At 44.5% G+C, this 21,515-nt stretch overlaps 1 protein-coding gene across 5 annotated transcripts in view; it reads left to right on the forward strand.

The window, feature by feature from the left end:
* The window catches only part of MYLK (myosin light chain kinase), a 326,396-nt gene that overhangs the window by 64,075 nt on the left and 240,806 nt on the right, over positions 1-21,515 (forward strand). The window contains exon 1 of one of the 5 annotated variants that reach the window (XM_039495242.1): positions 14,073-14,168. The exons of the other annotated variants lie outside the window; for them this stretch is intronic. The gene's annotated coding sequence lies outside the window, so the exon portion shown is untranslated. Of the gene's footprint in view, positions 1-14,072; positions 14,169-21,515 lie in introns of those variants that run through there. 5 annotated transcript variants of the gene reach the window in all.

Here is a 21,515-nt window from a genome sequence, read left to right on the forward strand (position 1 = left end):
TTTGGATCCTTCTGTTTTTTAGGCTGTACGTGCTTTAGAATTGGCACTGTGGCTTCATCCATGTTTGGAAAGCACATGGTAGGAGCCTCAGCCATATAGCTAGTAACTCTCAATGTTTGGGAGGAGTCAGTTTAACAGAGAGATGGATGGCCATACTTAGAGTGCTGCACTAGAACAATTTTAGGACATAATTTGTCCCCCATGGTATCCAAAAAAATGGAAACATGACCATTTTTTTCCATAGATGAACCAATTATCTAACTCTCAATTTATTTTTCTGGCTTAGCCATTGTGTGCTCAACACCATATAGAGACTATTCAGCCTCTGGCACAAAGAGCTTACATTCTTATAGGCCACACTGTGTCTGTCCACTGCATGGGCATGCGAGAAGCAGAGAGTACCAATCACCACAGAATGGCAGAGAAAGTGCAGCTGTGGCTCTGTCTCACTTCTGCACATCCCCACGGTGAAGGGGGCACACTCTACAGTCTCTCAAGGGTTGCAGAACCAGGCAGGTAAAACCAGAGTGTGCAGAATCAGGCACATACTGAGACCTCGCATGCAAAAATCTGCCTAAAGCATCTGAGAAAGTTGCAAGCAAGTGGAAAAGGGTGGGGCTGCAATGGTTGATGGTTGGGACTTGACCTTAATCTATAGCGTGAGCTACTTATGCACGCTGCAGTGTACCACATGAGCCAGATATATTGGAACTTATGAACAACAGAAAGGGAGAAAAGGTTGTCCCAAGGACAGAAGTTATTGTTGAAAATAGAAACATTGTTGCACAGTGCTCATAAAGCAAGGGAAACTAAACATTCCTTTGGTGAGATGGGAATGGAGGGAAATAACTTTACATTGTTCATTGAAAACCACTAAGGAAGATGGTTCTGTTTAGTGGGGGATGGTCTGCATTTTTGCCTGGCATAGCCCAGCCCCAATTGACTGAAGTTGGGTATGTCTCCTGTGGCCAGACTATCCCAGCTCTCTGCTGTGGGTCACATATCCCCACAGTGCAGCAAAGAGAATGCTAGCTACCTTTAAAGGGCCATGCTAAATGAACCATAGCCCCGGTAAAAGCCGATGAACTATCTTTTGTAATCCTTCCAACTAGCTCTCCTGAATATCTGTTTCAGGTATTCCCCAATCCTTAAAAAATAGGATTATACTGTACAGTCCATAAAAGGAGAGAGCAAATTGTTTTGAGAACAAACGCAAGAATTTGAACTAAAAGCTCCCCTTCAAATTATAGACATAGCAGCCTTCAAATTACCTTAACATCTTGTGTCTCATGGAAAAGAAACAAGTTTAATCTGACACAGCCCTGTTCTAAATAAAGGCCTTTCAATAACTGCATTTTCCAGCAATCGCGTGTCTGTCCCCATTGGACCTGTAAATAAAGTCTGTATAAAGCCCATAAGGCAGTAGCTCTGTTACAGTTTAGTTAATTTGATACAGTTGGTTTGGATCACTTTGCCCCTAGAAGGGCTGTGCATTAAATCTTGCAGTGAATTTCCATTTTCTCCATTATCAAATGATGTCATTGTGGGCACAAGGAAGGAACATGGATGTAGCCAGAGCAGTAAAGATTTACAGGAGTAGAAACTCTGTAAAGATTTGGATTAAAGGATAATTCCAGAGAACTAGATGTATTTTTGCAGTGTCCAAAACTAGTTAGTTTTATTTTTCAGTGTGTGCTTTGGAGTTAGTGAAAAGTCAGGGGGCTGACAGCAGTTGACCATGCCCACAGACAGGTAGGTGCTCTTTAATCTTTTCTCTTTGGCTGTGCTGTTGCATTTCAATCCTGCAAAAAAGGCAAATATCATTCTGGGCTGCATTCGCAGGAGTATTGTAAGCAAACACAAGAGTAATTTTTCTGCTCTACTCTGCACTGATTAGGCCTCAACTGGAGTATTGTGTCCCGTTCTGGGAGCCACATTTAAGGAAAGATGTGGACACATTGGAGAGAGTCCAGAGAAGAGCCACAAAAATGATGAAAGGTCTAGAAAACATGACCTATGAGGGAAGATTGAAAAAAATTGGGTTTGTTTAGTCTGGAGAAGAGAAGACTGAGGGGGGACATGACAACAGTTTTCAAGTACATAAAAGGTTGTTACAAAAAGGAGGCCGAAAAATTATCATTGTTAACCTCTGAGGTTAAGACAAGAAGCAGTGGGCTTAAACTGCAGCAAGGGTGGTTTAGGTTGGACATTAGGAAAAGCTTCTTAACTGTCAGGGTGATTGAGCACTAGAATAAATGGCCTAGGGAAGTTGTGGAATCTCCATCATTGGAGATTTTTTAAGAGCAGGTTAGACAACCACATGTCAGGAATGGTCTAGTTATTAATTTGTCCTGCCTTGAGTGCAGGAGACTGGACTAGATGACCTCTTGAGGTCCCTTCAAGTCCTATGATTCTATGTCTTTTGTGGTAAATGGAAGACATCAGTTTCCATGTCTGTTAAGTCTATATCTTTCACAAGCAGCAGAATCACTTAAATCTCTCTTTGTGGTTGAGATTCTTTAGATCTTACCTCCCTTTGCTGTGGATGGACCCTTTCACCCTCTTTTTTTTTACTGTCAAACAGCTGATATGCAAGAATAACCAGGCTCTCAGACATCTAAATGGAATTAGTTGGATCCAGAAGCAGGGCCGGTTCTAACTTTTTTGCCACCCCACCCAAAAAAAAAAAAAAAAAAAAAAGCGCCACCCCGCCATAACACCCCCCGCCCCCAGTGAGCGCTGCACGCTGAACCCCCCCTGCTGTGCCTGAAGCCCCCACCCACCCTGAGCGCCACGCTGCCCAAGCCTCTGCCTCCCTCCGAGCACTGCCCAGCTAACCAAAAAAAAAAAAACCTGAGCGCCGTCTCGCCCCAAGGTGCCACCCCAAGCACGTGCTTGGTCGGCTTGTCCCTGGAGCCGGCCCTGTCCAGAAGGTTAGTTTGATCCTGTAAGTCACACCCTTAAAGGGAGTAATTTTTGATTCAGCTAGTTTAAAGCTTCAGAACAGACATTCAAATGCGCTGCTTGTTCTGGTGAAATAAACTATAGGAAACTATAGGAAAACTATATAAACTTTCTAGGAAATAAACTATAACAATTAATTTAAACCTTCTGGCTTTTATGTCTGTCTGGGTTGAATGCACGGCATATGTTCTTTTCTAGGCTATAGTTAAGCCATTTCTAATAGCTGGAAGACTGATGCTGCTTCTGTGTCCCATTTACCAAATTTACATGTTGTGGCAAAAAATACCATGTAGCATCATGCTTCACTTTGAGTGGAATCTATAATGGCGTGCTGGTTTTCACCTTTAAATGTGGTAAAAATGAAAAATTACACTAATGAAAAGAGAAAAGCCTAAGGAGATGTATTAACAAGAAAATTGTCTGCCCTGCTAGGAGTTTGCAGCTGTAATCTACCTCACATTTTAAATCTCTTACTCAGGCTCCTATAGACTTAGTAATGTGGGTTTTAAAAATTGAGCCATGCTGCTCCAGAGTCCTTACTGTAAGTTATATATTTTTGTTATAGATTAATAAATTTTGCCTATGAAATACTTTTAAAAGAGCAAGAACTTCCTGGTCAGTTAAATTTTTGAATCCGGAAACCTCAGTGTACTGGCAAACATGTGGCCAAAATTATGCTCTTGTCTGTTGCTAGGATACTGGCCTCTATATAGAGCATATTTTTAAAATGACTTGGGGTGTAGGGAGAGAGAAAAGTAAACCCAAACAATATGCAAGCAAATCTTTAAATATTTAAGTTAACAGATGTATTTCTACTTGAGACACTTGGGAATTTTTTTGGCTTCTAATGCTGAATCCAGGGTAGGTCTGTGTCTGTCGGTCTCTCTCTCTTTTTTTTCTTTTAACAAGCACAAAAACATTTTCACTCTGTGGATGAATTGTGTAACTTCAAGCAGATGCCTCGTACATCTGCTTAGGTTTTATCGGACCTCCGTTCCTGTGCCTTAATCTTGGTTTTAGTGCTTCTGGACTTGTTGCTTTTCGTGCCTCTGTAATTCAGGATCTATCTATGTTTCTATTAAAGCATTTATTTTCTGAGCTGTATAGCTAGATGCAAAAATCTCTCATCATCCTGCCAAATGTCAAGCACCCCCAAATGCTTAGCACTTTACATGTTTCAGCCTGAAGGGCCTAGTCTGTGCTCTGTATCCCCTTTCCATAGTCTTCGTCTGTCTGGTGTCTGTTTAGGCCCCAATCTTGAAAACACACATGCTTAACTTTGAGTTCAATTAAATGACTTCTGTGTAAAGTTCAGCATGTGCCAAGTGTTTTCAGCATCAGAGCCATGGACTGTAAACTTGTTGGGGCAGGGACTCTGGCCAGAATTTTCAAACCTGGTGAGGGGACCCACAGTTTTGCATCGATGTAGTCTGGGATTTTGCAAGCGCACAATACTTGCGGCTCCTATTGACTTCAGTGGGATTTTTAAAAAATCACTTCAAAATTGAAAAGTGATTTTTAATCTTTTTTTAAAAAACAGTTTGCCCATCTCTCAGTTTATAGAGGGATGGGGGGAATAACAGTTGGTTTCAGGGATTGAAAATATTTTTTTATAAGAAAGACATTAGAAAATCAGTGAAAATGTGGCTTTTCTGTGTCATTCACTTGAGCCCCAAAGTAAAGGACCTGCTTAACTGCTGTTAAATGTACCCTGCAAAGTGCATCTAGCCACTGACAATCTTGATCTTGCTGGAGTAATAATATCTAGCTCTTACATAACAACATACAAGCTGTCAGCTCAAGAACTGGTTTGGGGGTCACTTGGTTTCTATTTCCATGCACAAGGTGCAGGAGCTCCAGCACCAAATGGGTTAAAAGACAGACACTCCAAATTTAAGAGAGAATTTGTTAAAATACCCAGTGTAAAAAAGGCAATAGAAAAGAGCCCACAAAAATCCTCTACTAGCCTCTGGAAGACACCACAGAACCTTTCCTAAAGCAAGGTTTAAAAGCTGTTTAATAATGCAGCAAGGCACCAGAAAATTTATCACTAGAGCTGGTTGAAATGCGTGACGGAAAGAGGGATGGTTCAAGAAGCTTTTTTTTATTGTTTTTTTTTTCCAGAGACCATTTTCCTATAATCTCTGGTTACTGTAATAATAATATTTTCCACTTCTATGTGTAAATGCCTTCCACCTGAGAGTCTGAGAGCATTCACTGCTGAAGCCTGCCAAAGGCCTGATCTAAAGCCCATTAAAGTCAATGGGAGTTTCTCCAATGGACTTTGGATCAGGCCCCATGTCCTTGGTAGGTAAGTAGGAACCATAGAGATGCTAAGTAAGGAGTTATGCCGCTATAACCTTAGTTTTGGTTTTTGTACAACCTGTCTCAAACTCTAGGCACCTAACAACATTAAAGCTCTTTCTAGTCAAATTTAAAAATCGGACATAATTACAAATCTCTTCATGTACCATCACTTAGCAGACCCACAATTAAATAAGAACACAAATAATAAAGCCCCAATACTGTAAACATATAACTGCATACTTAAACTCATGCATAAGCATAATCCCATTGAATTTGGCTAAAACTCTTTCTACACAAATTTTAACCCAGTGGGGTTACTGCCGTGCATGAGTTCTGGAACGAAGCAGTAACTCCAAGTGAAACCATGGACAAGCTGCATCAGTGATGAAGATGGTGTTAGAAACACTGAGATCCGATTCCCGTTCTCCTGATGGAACTATTTGACCAAGAAGCCCATGATCTGGCCTGAGTTATACACGCCTTTGTCACCTCTCGTCTGTACTACAGCAATGTTTTATAGCTGGACATGAAGCTAACAGCCCTTACTAACTCCAATTAGTACAGAACTCTGCATCACATCTCCTCAGCAACACAGGCTACCACACATACGTCAAATCTGTTATCCACTCTCTATGCAGACTCCCCATAGAATATTGAGTCATGTTCAAGGACTGAGTCTTTGACTTGAAGGTGCTCAGTGGGACTGGGCCCAGCATATCTAAAAGATTTTCTATAACTCTGTGATGAGGACCGTGACCAACAACTCCACTCCCTGGGTACAATGGAACTTTCTACCATAAGGTTAATGTTCACTTGTACAGGACACCGAACTTTCTAGGGGCTTCTCTGAGAGTTAAACTCTCACTGGAGCTATGGACCATCACAAACCTCATCACCTTCTGTTCCAGGTGCAAGGATCACTTCTTTGAACTGCCTTCTCTAACATAAACACAGAGCAGTTGTGTTCATTTAAAAACAAAAAACAAATCCAAACCTTACCAGAAGAAAATACTTCCCTGCACACACAATTCTCCCCATGGGAAGAAGGTGAGAAAGAGAATGAACCACACAGGACAGAAGTTAGGCATGATGCTTAATGCACAGCTGTATGGAATGGAATAGACCAAACTAGAAACAGTCACAGCAGTTGAAAACAAATGATTCCATTGCTCTCCAGAGGCTAATCAAACAACAAAAGTCCCCCTGTCCCCATTTTCTTTCCCTTCTCTGTCTTCTTCATCTTTCATGTATAGGTTGGCTTCCTGGGCCTAGAAAAATATGTGCCAGATGTATCCAGAAGGATGGCTCTTCTAGTTAGACTGCCTCCCCATGTGCTTTTCACTTCCTGTTTTAAGCTCTAGTGTAGTGTGGCTATATAGGGTCGTCACATTTGTCTTCGTGATTCTGAAATCCCTGTAATATATAGCACATACTCATGTACCCAGTCAATTATTATTTCATTTAAAACAGTGCCATTGGCATCCCTGGGGTTACTCCAGATTTACATAAATGTAACAGCAATAGCTGGCCTACCGTCTGTAAAGCTCTCTGTGAATGTAAAGGCACAAGTAAGTTAATACCTAATGAGAAACTAAATAATAGGGCCTTTTCAAAATTAAAAACTCTGGAAGACATTCACACAGCAGCTATCATCTGACTGTTGCTTATGTGGCATATAGGGAAGCTGGAGCCTGATGTCTTTTCCATGCCTACTCCTTGCCTGGCAGGAAGCATTGTTTGGAATGGCTTTTGGAACTGTGAGGAATCAGTTCAAGTGTGTTACAGCTTTGTATATATCTCTTCCTTAGTTTGCTGCAGCACCATAATAAAAATGATTCAGCAGTGAGGTTTCTGTCCCAGTTTAACATGACACGATTTTATTGTCAAGCCCAGAAGCCAAAGACCTTTGCATGAGGCAGTGAATGAAGCTGTTGGGTAATGTCTCTCTGAATCTTCCCATATATTAAAATACAGGTTCAACTCATTCCATTTTGCATCTGGAGATTGCAAAACTTGTGTGCTGGTTGTGCTGCTGCTAACACTGAATTGCAGCTCTGCTTTGAAAAGTGACTAGGTAAAAAGGGCTATTACTTTCTTACTCAACAGATCTGCTTCCTATCTGCTCAGTACACTCAACTTGACATTCATTTCACGGGCCAGCTTGACTTTAGGCGGTGCACTGTGGAAGCTATCCCACAGTTCGTTTCTTCTTCTGTCTGGTGGTTACGACGCGCCAGCACTGGCGAGATGGGAGAGCGCGCGATCATCGCTGCTGCTACTTATGCGTTGTCAACTCCCTCAGACGTTATCGTCCGCTGGTCAGTAGCGAACCACTTGGCGTGGGCAAATCTACCGTGGGGATTGCTGTCATTCAAGTAGCCCACGCAATCGTTGAGCAACTGAAACTGGGGTGGGGCTGGGACTCACATCCTATCCTGGCACCAGCCCCACCCACCCAGCCAGTACATTAACCGAAAGGCTACTTTTCAATGGTGCTGTGCAGTGTGGTGTGGACCATAGGGGCGTTTTACCAACATCAACGTCGGGTGGGCGGGCAAGGTACCGTGCTGAGAGAATATCCAGCAGCAGCGGATATGCATTAGGAGGCTTTGAAAGCAGTTTCCTCGCAGAGCAGGGTAACTTACCTGTGGGTTGGGGGGGTTGGGCGTGGGGGGGGGGGGTGGGAAGGGTGAGTATCTGCCCCTGGATGAGGGGTCTTTTGGGGCTCGGGGACCGGGAGAGGGGTCCAATGGATATATGGAAGGAAGCCTGCCTTTTAGGGCATTCGGGCAGGACAGGACCAGGACAGGATCAACCCAAGACAGACCTGGGCACACACACACACACACACACTGTCACCTGTGACTGCACTGCAGTGTGTGTGTGCCCTGCCCTGCCCCCCTGCCCCCAAGTCTGTACCCTGGTAATGTGCTATGCACAAATAAAAAAAAAAATCCCACAAAGTCTTCTGACACGCGAAACGTGGAAACAGACAGTAACCAACAACCGCTTTAATAATATTTTACACAGGTGGGGGGATTTGGGACTGGGTGATCTGGTAAGATAAGAAAGAAGAACAAATTTATTTACGAGAGGGTGTCTTGTACATTAGCGCTCTGCTGCGGTGCCAGATGCACCAGGGGGCTCTCTCCTCCTGCCTGTGGTCTTGCAGATCTTGCACAAAGTCCTGGTAAGCCTTACAGTACAGACTGCTTATCAGATAGTGCAGCTGTGCTCTCTCCTGCTGAGGGCCATGCAAAAAGAAAGATGGAGCGTCGGCATCATCTCCTCAGTGGTGTGAAGTAAAAAGTCTACCATGCACAATAGTAACAGTACACTAATTCCACTAATTAGATGCAGCACTTCCACGGATGTAGAAGCCCTGCACAGACCAGGACCCTACGCTGCCATGCACCTCTCCAAGAAACCTCTTGCTGAGGCTTTTCCAGCTGCTCTCTGAGAGCTTTTGAAATATCCCCAGAGGACTATTGCTCCATTGCTGTTTGTGTAGACCTGTGAGGTGATGAAGAGATCCTGGCTGTTGACTTTTGATACCCCTGTCTTAGGTCCTCTCTCACACACGCACTGCATCGCATCCCGGCTGTATCCTTGTCTTTCATGGCTTTAGAGACCTTGCAGCGCCCCACACAGCGATCAGATCCTGGACTTCCCGGTCACTCCATGCTGGGGACCTCTTTCTATTCTGGGATTGCGGACTCCTCTCATTTCCTGTGTGGCTGGCCAGAGAATCAAGCTCGACTGCTGTCCAGAGCGCCAACAGAGTGGCAGAGTCCTATCTCTTGTCTCCGGGGCACTGTAATATTGCTGAGTGGTGATACTTCCATTACCAAATGAATGTGACTAAGCTATTTTCCTTTCTTGCTTCTAAATCCTTTTGATCATTAGATCCACATGGTTGAATGCAAGTGGAGTTAATATCACTCAAGGCCTTCCAGGCTTCTTCAATTTAGTGTCTCTTTTCCTTCATATGTATTCAATATAGGAGCCTCCTGTTGAACTGAAAACAAATACAGTGCATTTGTCTGCTTAATTCATTTTACAAGATTCTGTGCTGCTGTTCTCCAGCTAACAGATGTTACGAAAATAGCGTAAGATTAGATCGATTTTCTGTGGCTTTGTGTGGCTCAGAAGCAGAGAAATCACTTGCTGAATCGGGCCAATAATTGTTAAGATCAGAAGTAACTGTTGTGACTAGAGGAGCGAGAATCTCAACAGTTTCACTTTTCACAGGCTCCGCATGGATTTGTCTTATCCCACTTTGCCTTGATGTGGGTTTGCGCTCGTCTTGGGTTTCAAGTTCAGACAAAAGCCAAAACTTGCTGTGGTTTGGGATGGAAACAGTAACTGAAATTCTTGGAAATGTTTGCCAACATCAGCAAAACTGGCCCAAATTTTGGATTTATAATGAAGCCTTTAAATTGGACAATTTTCTCATTGGTTCTGATTTTGGTATAAGAGTTTCTAATTGTGATAGCTAAAGCGTACAGAGTTTCATATTTTTAGATTTTCTCTCCATTCTGTGCGGTGATCCTTGTCCTTGAATAGATGTGGTAGATCCGAAATAGTGCCATTCCCTGATGGTTCATCCCAGCAGAGGAGCAGCAATCTCCTTGAAGTGAACAGCTCGTGATTTTTTTTTTTTTAATCAATGGATTAGGTAATGGTCCTGGGAAAAACTAAGCTTGTCCATTGACCTAAAAAGCCAGTTCTCAAACGGAGTGATGTAGTATGTCCTAGTGTGTTTTATCTTCACTGCTGCTGGCCCATCAGGGATTTGAACTGATAAGAGAGTCTTCAAATGTTAATTTTCCTGCAAAATTCTGCAAATTGTATTTGTCAATAAATAAATGTGGAAGCTCTGGCATGACAGTAGGGAGACCAGGCCACTGGCTGCACAGAGATGGGAGATCACCCTGCAGCCCCCTCCCCCACTCTGGGACATGGACTTGGAGGTGAGGCTGCACCTGATCCCAACACAGCGCAAGAGCCGGGCCTGCCCCTCGCAACAGGCACACCAGGTGTGGGCAGACAGGCTCAGCTTGGCAGGACCCAAGTGTGGAGGGGCTTAGAGTGGGGGGATCCAGATGTGGGGTGGGGCAATCTGGGTACGGGCGGCTCAGTGGGGGGACCATATGCAGGGGGGAATCTGGATGCACAGGGGTTTTGGGTACAGGGGCAATAGGACTCTGCAGGGGGGTCCGGGTGAAGGTGGTTGGGGCTCAACAGGGGGTGTGGGTGTGGCAGAGTGGGGCTTGATGGGGTGGGGGTCCAAGTGCAGCTGGCTGGGGGCTCAGGCATGGGGGGCTTGTCAGGGTGGTCCAGGGGCAGTGGGACTCATTGGGGTGGTGGTTCGAGTGTGGGAGGATCACCAGGAGTGGTCTGGGTGCAAGGATGAGGGTTTGGGTGCAGGGGAACTCCAGATGCAGGGGGTGAGGTGGGGGTTTGGGTGTGGGGGCTTGGTGGGAGGGCTGTGGATGCAGGAAGATGAGGTTTGGCAGGGGACTGGGTACGGGAGGGCTCTGGATGCAGTGGGTGAGGCTCAGTAGGGTGGAGGTTCAGGTGTAGGGGTCTCCGGATGCACTGAGGTTGAGCAGACAGGGGAGCAGAAAGCGGGGTGTGTGTATCTGTGGTGCTTCCTGCAGCTAGGGGAAGTTTCTGGGATTGGGTCTGGCCACTGCTTGCAGGAGAGGAGGAAGTCCCATCCTCAGCCCAGCCGGGACTAGAAGCGAAGTCAAGCACAGGGTAGGACCCACAGGACTGGGTATCCACACACCTATTTATCTCTCCATGGGCTGCTCTGGGTGCCCTAACTGACATGCCCATGCTGCTGGGGAGGGGTGCATGACTGCTCTCACGGCTTCCCTTTGCTTCCCTGTGAGAGTCATTTTTCTATGTGGAAGCAAAGAAATCTGTGCAGGACATGAATTCTGTGTGCGTGCAGAATTCCCCCAGGAGTAAACGCAGAAAGCAGCAGTAAATATCTTTGTCAGATGCACTCTGGTTCTACAGTGCCATCCTAGTGCAGCTCTATTGGTTTTCCTGAATGTCAAAGCAGCTGCTTACCTCTGGGCTTAAGACAGTATAGCAAATCTGTTGCTCTTGCTCACATCAGGAGTTCCATTATGAGTAATGGCACTGGTCATATAAGTAGTGACTTAAATCACTTATGAATGTGATTAAAAGTTGCAGATTCAGGCCCCTGATACTAGTTATGTGGAACATATTTGATCTGATGGCTTAATGAATAAATGAAATGAATTCCATCTGAGATGAATAAGTGCTATTGTTCCTGTTTTTCACATGGGAATACTGATACACACAGAGGGTAAGTGACTTGAATCAGAAATTTGAATCAGAATCAGAAATAAAACCCAGAAGTCCTGACTGTCTCCATCTGTAATTACTAGACCATATATGGAATTTGTCTAGATTGCTCTTTTTAGGGTTATTGACTAATGAAATGGAAAAAAAAATGCTTTGCAATGTGTCTCTCTTTGGAAGTAGGGCCCATGACAGTTAATCTAGAGAGAAACCTCAGTGACAATGCTATCTCTGGTTTCAGATAACTTGGCAATTCACAATATGACTGATGCCTTAGAGGCAGAAATTGTCCATTGTCCAGTACCTGTCTGAGCAGATTTCTGGATTCTGGGTTTCCTGCCTGGTTTAGATATGGAATAAATAGTGCTAGCTCACTGATTCAAATACTTCACAGAAATGTGGAACAATGGTTCATGATTAATGGCTTTGTATTGAGCTGCCAAAACAGACATGCTAGCTGAGGATCTGGCAGTGTAAATCAGAGTAGCCCCATTGACTTCATTGGAGCTGAGGATTTGACTCATTGGCTTTTGGGCCACCCCCTATTAATCCATGCAACATGAGGGTTGAAAAAGTGTCATTTGCCTGCAGTTGGCCTGGCTCCTGTGTCTTCCTTTTTGTTTAAAGAAAGCTCCAGATTTAGTTATCTGTCCCTCTCAGGACAGATAGCTGTTTGATCATGTTTAAAGACTGCCATCAAATACGCCAGGTACAAAATAAATCACTGTTCTGCTGCCCAACATGCAAGGCACATCTTGCAAAAGCCACCTTAAATGCTACGTGATGCACCAAGAATGTTGCAAAGCTCCATTGGACTCCATAGACTGCTGGAATGTGCTCAGCAGTGATGCAAATGGCGGAGAGCACAAAAATGGCTAAATAACCCAGAAAGCAGCAGGTAAGCTCTGCTGAAAGTCGTAGTGGAATTAACGCTAGGGTCAGGGAAAGGGTGAGAGCGAAAGGATAGGGTAAAGCTGGGAATGCGGAACTTCTCTATGGTTTTACAGTTCAGAATATTCAAGTTTGGCATTCCAAAAAATGATGGAAAGTTGAATGTTTTCTTGGCAAACTGCCTCTGAATACATGCATGCTTTGGTCCTCTGTGTGGGTGGGCGTTAGATCTGTGCACAACTTGGTGCTGTCTGTTCACAGTGGGGATTCACACCCTCAAAGTCTCATTTTGTTTTGGGAGTTCACATAAGTGCCTCCCCAAGTGCCTGAGATGATTGATTTTGATTTGTTTCCACCCACAACAATAGTAATGATAGTTCACCCTTCGATAGCGCCTTGAGTGCATGATCTCAAAGCTCAGGCTAATATCAAAACTATGTGAAACTATGGCATTTCACAGGGCTAAAACCAGGGCCGGCTCCAGACCCCAGTGGGCCAAGCGCGCGCTTGGGGCGGCATTTTGCCAGCAGGGCAGCAGCCGGCTTCGGCGGACCTTCCGCAGTCATGCCTGCGGGAGGTCCACCGGAGCCGCGGGACCAGCGGACCCTCCCCAGTCATACGTGCGGGAGGTCCGCTGGTCCCGCGGCTCCGGTGCACCTCCCGCAGGCATGACGGCTTGGGGCGGCCAAATTCCTAGAGCCGCCCCTGGCTAAAACCCAACATTAGGACTTGGGAGCTTTGGTTTCTATTCTCAGCTCTGCCACAGACTCATTTGGATCCAAAGTTTCAAACTTCGGTACTGAAGATTAGGCACTCAGGGCAGGTCTTCACTAAAGAACTACAGTGGCGCAGCTGAACCAGTGTAGATGTATCAATGAAGTGCTTTAGTGAAGTCACTACTACACCACTAGGAGAGCTTCTCCTGTCAGCATAATTAATCCACCTCTGCAAGAGGCAGTCGCAATGTTGATGGGAAAAGCGCTCCCGTTGACATAGCACTGTCTACACCAGGGGTTAAGTTGGTATAACTTGCTCAGGGGTGTGGATTTTTCACATCCCTGAGAGATGTAATGATACCGATGATTGTAGACCTGGCCTCAGATAAGGCCTTCTGTACCCTAGGAAAAGTGGAAGCCATAGTTGGTGCAGCTCCACCAGAGATAACAAGTGTTGTGATGAATCCACTGAGCAGCAATAGGTCAGCAGAGGGCAGCATGCTGCTCTTTTCCCTGGCTGAGGAGAGGATTAAGTTGGCAACAGGAAAAGATTCTGTGGTAGTTGAGAGAAGTGGGTCACCAAGCAGGGTGTCTGTGGCCCTGTGTTGAAGGCAGTTGGAGGGCATTTTGGGGTCCATAGAGCATTAGTCGCTGAAGCCCCAACAAAGCTTGCATGAGCCATGGGGCAGCTGGTGTGTTACCAGGGGCTGTGTCAGGCAAGGGCTGATAACGTGGCATGCTGGAGACTCCATGACAGACTGACAGTTACAGTGAAAACAGGACCTTGTGTGCTTTTACCATCAGGTTCCCTTATCCTGGCTGAGCAGGTCTGGGAGACACAGTGGTGAAAACACCTGAGCTTTGTCAACACTAGTCTCCACCATTTCTACCAGCGAAGATGTATCAATGCACAATAGAGATAAGGACTTAGTGTCCTGGCTTTCAGAGGTAGGTGGAGGATCAATAGGGAATCCCTGAGAACAGGGGCGGCTCTAGGCACCAGCAAAACAAGCTGGTGCCTAGGGCGGCAAAATCTAGGGGGCGTCCCCTGCAGCCGGGGAGGGCGTGAGGCTGGGCCGGTGGACCTGCCGCCGTCATGGCTGCGGCAGGTCAACCGGAGCCCGGGACGAGTAGACCTGCCGCAGGCATGACTGCGGAGGGGGCGCTCGTCCCGCGGCTCGGCTGGACCTCCCGCAGGCATGACTGCGGCAGGTCAACCGGAGCCGCGGGACCACGGCACCCGCCGCAGTCATGCCTGCGGCAGGTCCACTCGTCCCGGGCTCCGGTCGACCTGCCGCAGCGGGAGCTCAACCGGAGCCGCGGGAAGAGGGGACCCGCCGCAGGACCGGGGAAGGGCGGCGCAGTGCACCGCGCTGCTTGGGGCAGCGTGATTTCTAGAGCCGCCCCTGCCTGAGAAAGAAGCATTTGCTGATATTTGTCTTATTTCGATACTGATTTAGAACCATAAAGGGATTATCTTTGTTACCCTCCTTCTCCTTTGCTTTCTCCCTTCATGCCTGAAGTCTGGAGAGAAAGGACTTGATTTTGAAAGGCACCTCAGCCAGGCTCTATTTGATACAAAAATTAGACAACTGATTTGTGGGCATAGTAGTGTACTTAGACATTTGGTTTCTTCTAAGAAGTATTTGTGCCCACAAATTTGTCCAACAATAATTTTGCACATGTAAACTTGGAGGCGCCTTCTCTAAAACTTGGGCCTAAGCATTCCAAGGTCATCAGACTTGGATGTTAACCACATGAGGTAGAAATATCCTAGGAATTTCCTCAGCAAAACTAGAGTACATTTTTGTGGAAACCTCTTCAGTCATTTTATTTCTTCCTTATTGATTCTGGATATTGGTTAACCTGCTGTGTGCCTTTTATTATAACCTGAAGCAAATGTTGGTCTTCCAGAAATCTCCCCACAAAGGAGTGAGCTCTTCTTTTGCAAACCTGAGCCAAGTCTTCTTTTCCAAATACTGCCTCTCTATTTTTTGCAGCTCTGTTGGGAAATGAAACCAGTTTCCTACTTCTTTTTTTTTCCCCTCTCTTCCTGGTGTGAGTCCCAGATTGGCTGTGTGGTGATTTTGTCTGAAGTCAGATGTTCATGTTTTTCAGATTTCTCATTCCAGTTTGAAATTTGCTATGAAAAATTTTGGGGGCTACTGTGAGATTTTTCAAGTTGTTTCTGGAACCAGAGATCAAACTTTTTGGAGTGGGGAAAAGTAGATGTGCATTTTATGGACTTTCCAAACCTCAAGGTGGCGTTGCAAGTTTTCTAAGCACATTAGTACAAAGTTATTGATAATAACTTAACATTTCTGCATTTCCTTTTGACATTTTGAGGTTAATTAAGGCCCTTCTGCTCACAGTGTTCTTTTAGGATTGGGCTTCATGCAATTATTTAGTTAGGGATAGTGGCTAAGACTATCAAATATGAATTTTGGGTGTTTCCATTCTTGGGTGTCCAACTTTTGAGACATTTTGGAAGGGCTTGAATTTCAGAGTGTGCTGAGCACCCACTCCCTGAAAACCAGGTTTCTCTAAAGTGTCTGAAGTTGGGCCCCCAAAATCATTAGCCACTTCTGAAAGTCCTGTATGGTACGAATAGATACTTGTTCCCTGTATCTTGCCTTTTTGGGATTTGGCACCCTGAAAAAGAGGAGAGGAACGTCAATCCAGTTATATCACTGCAAACCCCTTATATTCGTAATACACAAATTGATTTACAGGCCACTTTTATCTGTTTATCCTAATGCAGTGTAAGAATACTTTTAAGGCGCCATGAGTCTGTACTAGGAGTTTACCCCAGTGTAGCTAGATTGATTTTTAAACTATTCTAGCTACATTGATGCACATCTGATGTAGACAAGCCCTTAGTTCATTCCGACATGCTGAGAGAAATGAGAGGCTTGGAAGCACGGAGGGTCTCCCCTGCGCAAATTAAAAGAATATGATCAATGTGTGACATTTTTTGACCGTCTATTGTTAATGGAACACCCAAAATGGCTGTCACTGAGGTTAGAGGATAAAATACTTGTGTGTGATTCAGTCTAACAGCATTTTGAATATAGTCATTTCCTTCATGTAGTCACTTTCCTCTGTTGTTTGTGAGGGTCTTTCCTGCAGTCACAGAAAGAAAAACACTTAGATAATTTTTCTATTTTACAACACTTTTTTTTTTTAATCAGGGGCATTCAGAGGCCGGTGTAGGACCCGAAACAACTTTTACCTCATTGTTTGGAAAACTGACTTGATTTCAAGTTGACAGATGTCCCTGTAAGGGATCTGGTTTGGAAATAGTATGCAGAGTTTTAAGTGACAGCTGTAAGGTTTTAATTGAGATGCTATCTTATTCCAGACACATTTGTAAAGACTGACAATCATTGGCTGGGGAATCTTAATGTTTAGGGCATAGAATTATACTGGGAAGTGTTTGTAAACAAAGATCATAAGTGGGATATAGATCCCAGTTCATCTTCATTGAAGTCAATGGGAGTTTTTAGACTGACTTCAGGAGTTGGATTGAGCCAATAGTCTGCTGTTCATCTCATATATCCAACAGTAGACTAAAGTCCAGCTGCAGGAGCAGTTTGCTGATATTGAAGTTAATTAGTGTTCGACCCTAATCCCAAACTGATTACTGGAATAAATTTGATAGGATGATGCTAAATTCTAGCACAAAGAAACAGAGTAGTAGGTTGCTCCACTAGGAAATTTAAGCAGTTGACTGACAAAAGCTAATTTAAAGATACTTTAATAATTAACATAATTGTCCTTCAAGATAAACCTTTTCTAGGAGATTGTGGGAAGCACCAGGGAGTGTGTTGAGGAGTCAAGTAGGAGGTCGGGGAAGGTTAGAGGAGCAGTTTTCAGGTGTAGATTTTCAAAGGTACAAAGTGTTGTAAGGTGCCTAATTGTCACTGAAAATCAATAGGATTTTGGCACCAAACTCAGATATGTGGCTGTGAAAATCTCCCCCAGATGTTTTATAATCCCAGACGCCAACAATCACAGTTTTAATTTTCTTCAAATGTTGTACATTTTATTCACATCTGTGCAAACAAATGGGCAATTGGCTTCTTTCTGACCTGCCCACTTGCAATGTTGGCTTCCAGAATGGTTTGTCTGGATCATGTGTAAAGGGGAAGCCGATCCATGCTGGCAGTTTGACCAACAGACAGATGGTGAGTCACTTTGCTGCGGAAAAATTAAAAAATGTTGTATAAACAATGAAGCCAAAAAGAATCAGACAGTTTCTCCACTGTGCCTGGCACTGAGTGGGGAGCACCAGGCCACCAGCTGCTGAAGGAGTTTCTGTGAATGCTGGTTAAACCTGGTTATTTATTCTTAGATGAGAGAGTAAAAGAAAATAACCTAAAATCCAGTAATGTAAATGGTCCATGAGACTTACCAGAGGAACCTAGATGCCCAGCATATTTGAAAACTAGTTGCCCCTCAACTGTCTTGACCTTGTGCCCCATTGTCCTATCCCCAACTGTCTCCTCCTATCTGCCCCCTGTTTGTTGTCCCTGCGTGACTAAACTTTCTAATTTCTTCTCTGTAGCCTCCTGTTGTCCACATTCATCCTCTGCCATTTCTCCTCTTACTCACATTTCCTTCCTGCCCCACATTGGCTTCCCACCCTTTTATCCCACTTCTTTATCCTCTTCTCACCATAGGTTCTCTCTGTCTGGCAATGACTTGAAACTGTAGTTGCTTCTCACCCATGGCCAGCAGGGGGAGCAGGATTGGGAGCTGCTGATGGGAAAGATAAAGGGATGTCATATGATGGCTGGGTTTTGCTCAGGAATCTTTGACAGTCCTCTTTTGAGGACTAGAGACAGAAGGTCCCCGACACTGGAACTCTGTTCATTTTGGTCAGTGTTACAGGTTGTTATGCTGGGCAGGTCTGATGCAAATGTCCTTTTTCTAGCCAAGCCATTGGTATAGCTGAAGGACTGCCTTATCTATTTTATACTCATTACAGGGTATATCTGATGTGCTCAGTTGCCAGAATGATAGTCTCATTGGGTAGACCCACGTGGACACCTTCCCGTGGCAGGCTTCCGCATGACCTATGTGTCTGCCTCAGTTTTCCTTTGGAATTCACCTATACAAAGGAATATTTGTCTTAGTGGCAAATTCAAACCGTTTTATTAATATAAAGTGGCATAGTCCACAGATGCCTCATTGTAAAAACCAGTTTCTCTGAAATGCCCCAAGTAAAACAAGATTACAACACAGCAGCTCTTTCAGAGGTCGCCATTCCCAGGTCATCAACCCAAGAGTCATCTGTCCCTGTTCCAGGGCCCCACTCTCCAGGCCTCCTACCTGAGAGTTCCAAGACACACTTCTCTCCCATGAGTCTTCTCTTATAGCCTCAAGCCAGGTCTCCTGTGGCATAACTCCACCACAGTGCCCCACTCAACCAGGCCTCCCTGCCTCTGACTCCTACCCCTGCTCCTAGGATCCAACCTACAGTATCAACCCTCTTCTTTTAGGCTCAGATTCTGTTACTCAGTCTAGGTCTTCTCCCTAAAGGTCTCTGCATGAGTTTTCCTGGAATTCAGCACGTGTTCCCCGACTCTGGCCATGCCTCACCATCAATTTTTTGCTCTTCCCAATGGCTATCTGTATCCGCTTTCCTCTGCTGCCTCTTCTCCCTGGATCTCTCCTTTCTTCCTCAGGCAGCTCTCATCTGCCCTTCTCACCTACTTAGACAAGTTAGATGTCTTCAGTTCATTAGGGCCTGATGAAATACATCTTAGAATACTCAAGGAGCTGACTGAGGAGATATGATCATCAGCGATTATCTTCAAAAACATATGGAAGACAGGAGCGATTCCAGAGGACCGGAAGAGGGCAAATATAGTGCCAAACTATAAAAAGGGGAATAAGGATAACCCAGGAAATTGCAGACCAGTCAGCTTAACTTCTGTACCCGGAAAGGTAATGTAACAAATAGTCAAGTAATCAATTTGCAAACATCTAGAAGATCATAAGGTGAAAAGTAACCGTCAGCATGGATTTGTCAAGAATAAATGATGTCAAACCAACCTAATTGCTTTCTTTGACAAGGTAACAAGTCTTGTGGATGGGGAGAAGTGGTAGATGTGGTATATCTTGGCTTTAGTGAAGTTTTTGGTACTGTCTTGCATGAGCTTCTCATAAACAAACTAGGGAAATACAACCTAGATGGAGCTACTACAAGGTGGGTGCATAGCTGGTTGAAAAACCATTCCCCGAGAGTAGTTATCAGTGGTTTACGGTCAAGCTGGAAGGGCATATCACAGTCAAGAAGGAAGGGATGATACCAAGCTCGGAGGGGTTGCAAGTGCTTTGGAGATTAGGATTAAACTGGACAAACTGGAGAAATAGTCTGAAGTAAATAGGATGAAATTCAATAAGGACAAATGCAAAGTACTCCCACTTAGGAAGGAACAATCATGTGCATACAAAATGAGAAATGACTGCTTAGGAAGGAGAACTGCAGAAAGGGATCTGGGGGTTATAGTGGATCATAAGTTAAATATGAGTCAACGGTGTAACATTGTTGCAAAAAAAGCAAATGTAATTCTGGGATGTATTAGCAGGAGTGTTATAAGCAAGATGCAATAAGTAATTATTCCGCATTACTCTGCTCTGATAAGGGCTCAGCTGGAATGTTGTGTCCAGTTCTGGGTGCCACATTTCAGGAATAAGGTGGACAAATTGGAGAAAATCTGGAGAAAAGCAACAAAAATGATGAAAGATCTAGAAAACACGATCTGTGAGGAAAAATTGAAAAAAATGGTTTTGTTTAGAGAAGAGAAGACTGAGGGGGGACATAAGTTTTCAAGTACATAAAATGTTGTTACAAGGAGGAGGGAGAAAAAATTGTTTAACCTCTGAGGATAGGACAAGAAGTAATGGTCTTAAATTGCAGCAAGGGCAGTTCAGGTTGGACATTAGGAAAACATCTTAGCTGTCAGGGTGGCTAAGCCCTGGAACAAATTGGCTAGGGAGGTTGTAGAATCTCCATCATTGGAGATTTTTAAGAGCAGGTTAGACAAACACCTGTCAGGAATGGTCTAGAATTTATTTATTTATTACTTAATCCAGCCTTGAGTGCAGAGGACTGAACTAGATGACTCCTCAAGGTTCCTTCCAGTCCTTCTTCACGTCTATGATTCTTTGATTCTCTCTCTCTCTCTCTCTCTCCGGCAGCTCTGACTCATCATACCTCTGTCCCCTCAAGGGCCTTGGCCTGTTCATTCCCTCTGGGGCACCTGGCATTGGTCACTGTCAGAAGACAGGACACTGGGCTAGATGGACCTTTGGTCTGACCCAGAATGGCTGTTCTTATGTTCTTAAGGGCCCACCCAGATGCCCTCTTTTAAACCCAGCTGGAGTGAGTTGATGAATTACAGTGCACGGGCTTCTTCTCTCTTAAAGGGACAGTGTTACCCTATGACATATGGGTGCACCAAAACAAATAGACTAGAGATGTTCTGAGGAGGAAGAATTTGGATCTGGATTTGACTTTTTCTAGGGGCCCAGCCTTTGGGGTTTAGGCTGAATCAAAGCTAAAGTTCAGGTTCAGATTTGGTGGCGCTTGGAATCGTACAACCAATTTCTCTCTCAAACTTTCACTATCGCAGGCTCCAATCTCATGTGAGATTTTAGCATCATCCAAACCTGGAACAGGAAAATAAGTCCCTCCCAGAGTTGCAGTACATCAGTAAGGGCAGGCTTGGAGCTGGGGAGTCAAATCCAACCACCTTCCTCCTCATCCCGGCCACATGGAAGTTCTAAGGGAATCAGAGTCAGTGTTCCAGTTTTGGCTCTCTTTTAAAAATAGACCTGATTGGAAATAGATGTCAAAATCTTGCATTATGTGCACATATATAGAATGTTGTTGAGTAAGTCTGATGGGTCCTGTGTGAGTTGCTACAAACCACTAGTTTATAAACACAATGGTAAGTTCTGTGAACCAACTTTTTAATGTAGTAAAATATTTGACTGTATCAGAATGTGAAAGAGCAAAGGTATTAAAGGCACAGATTTGTTTGTGTATGTGTCAGTCCCAGCTCTTTCCTACAGCCTGAAGTGAATCCTGTGTTGAGTTGTTTGTGGAAATGGATGTTTTGTGAGCTTGGGTCTAAACAGGATTAGAAGAAATTCCTCCAGTCTCCCTCATTATGGAAAAGCACTGACATCGTTAATGTCTTGTGTGTTATATATTGGCGTTCTGTGTGGCTTTTCATATGATGACTGTTGCCTTTCCATAATGCAGTCTGTGTGCTCTGCAGG

The sequence above is a fragment of the Mauremys reevesii genome, linkage group 11 (assembly GCF_016161935.1).
Source record: "Mauremys reevesii isolate NIE-2019 linkage group 11, ASM1616193v1, whole genome shotgun sequence".
NCBI classification, from domain to species: domain Eukaryota; kingdom Metazoa; phylum Chordata; order Testudines; family Geoemydidae; genus Mauremys; species Mauremys reevesii.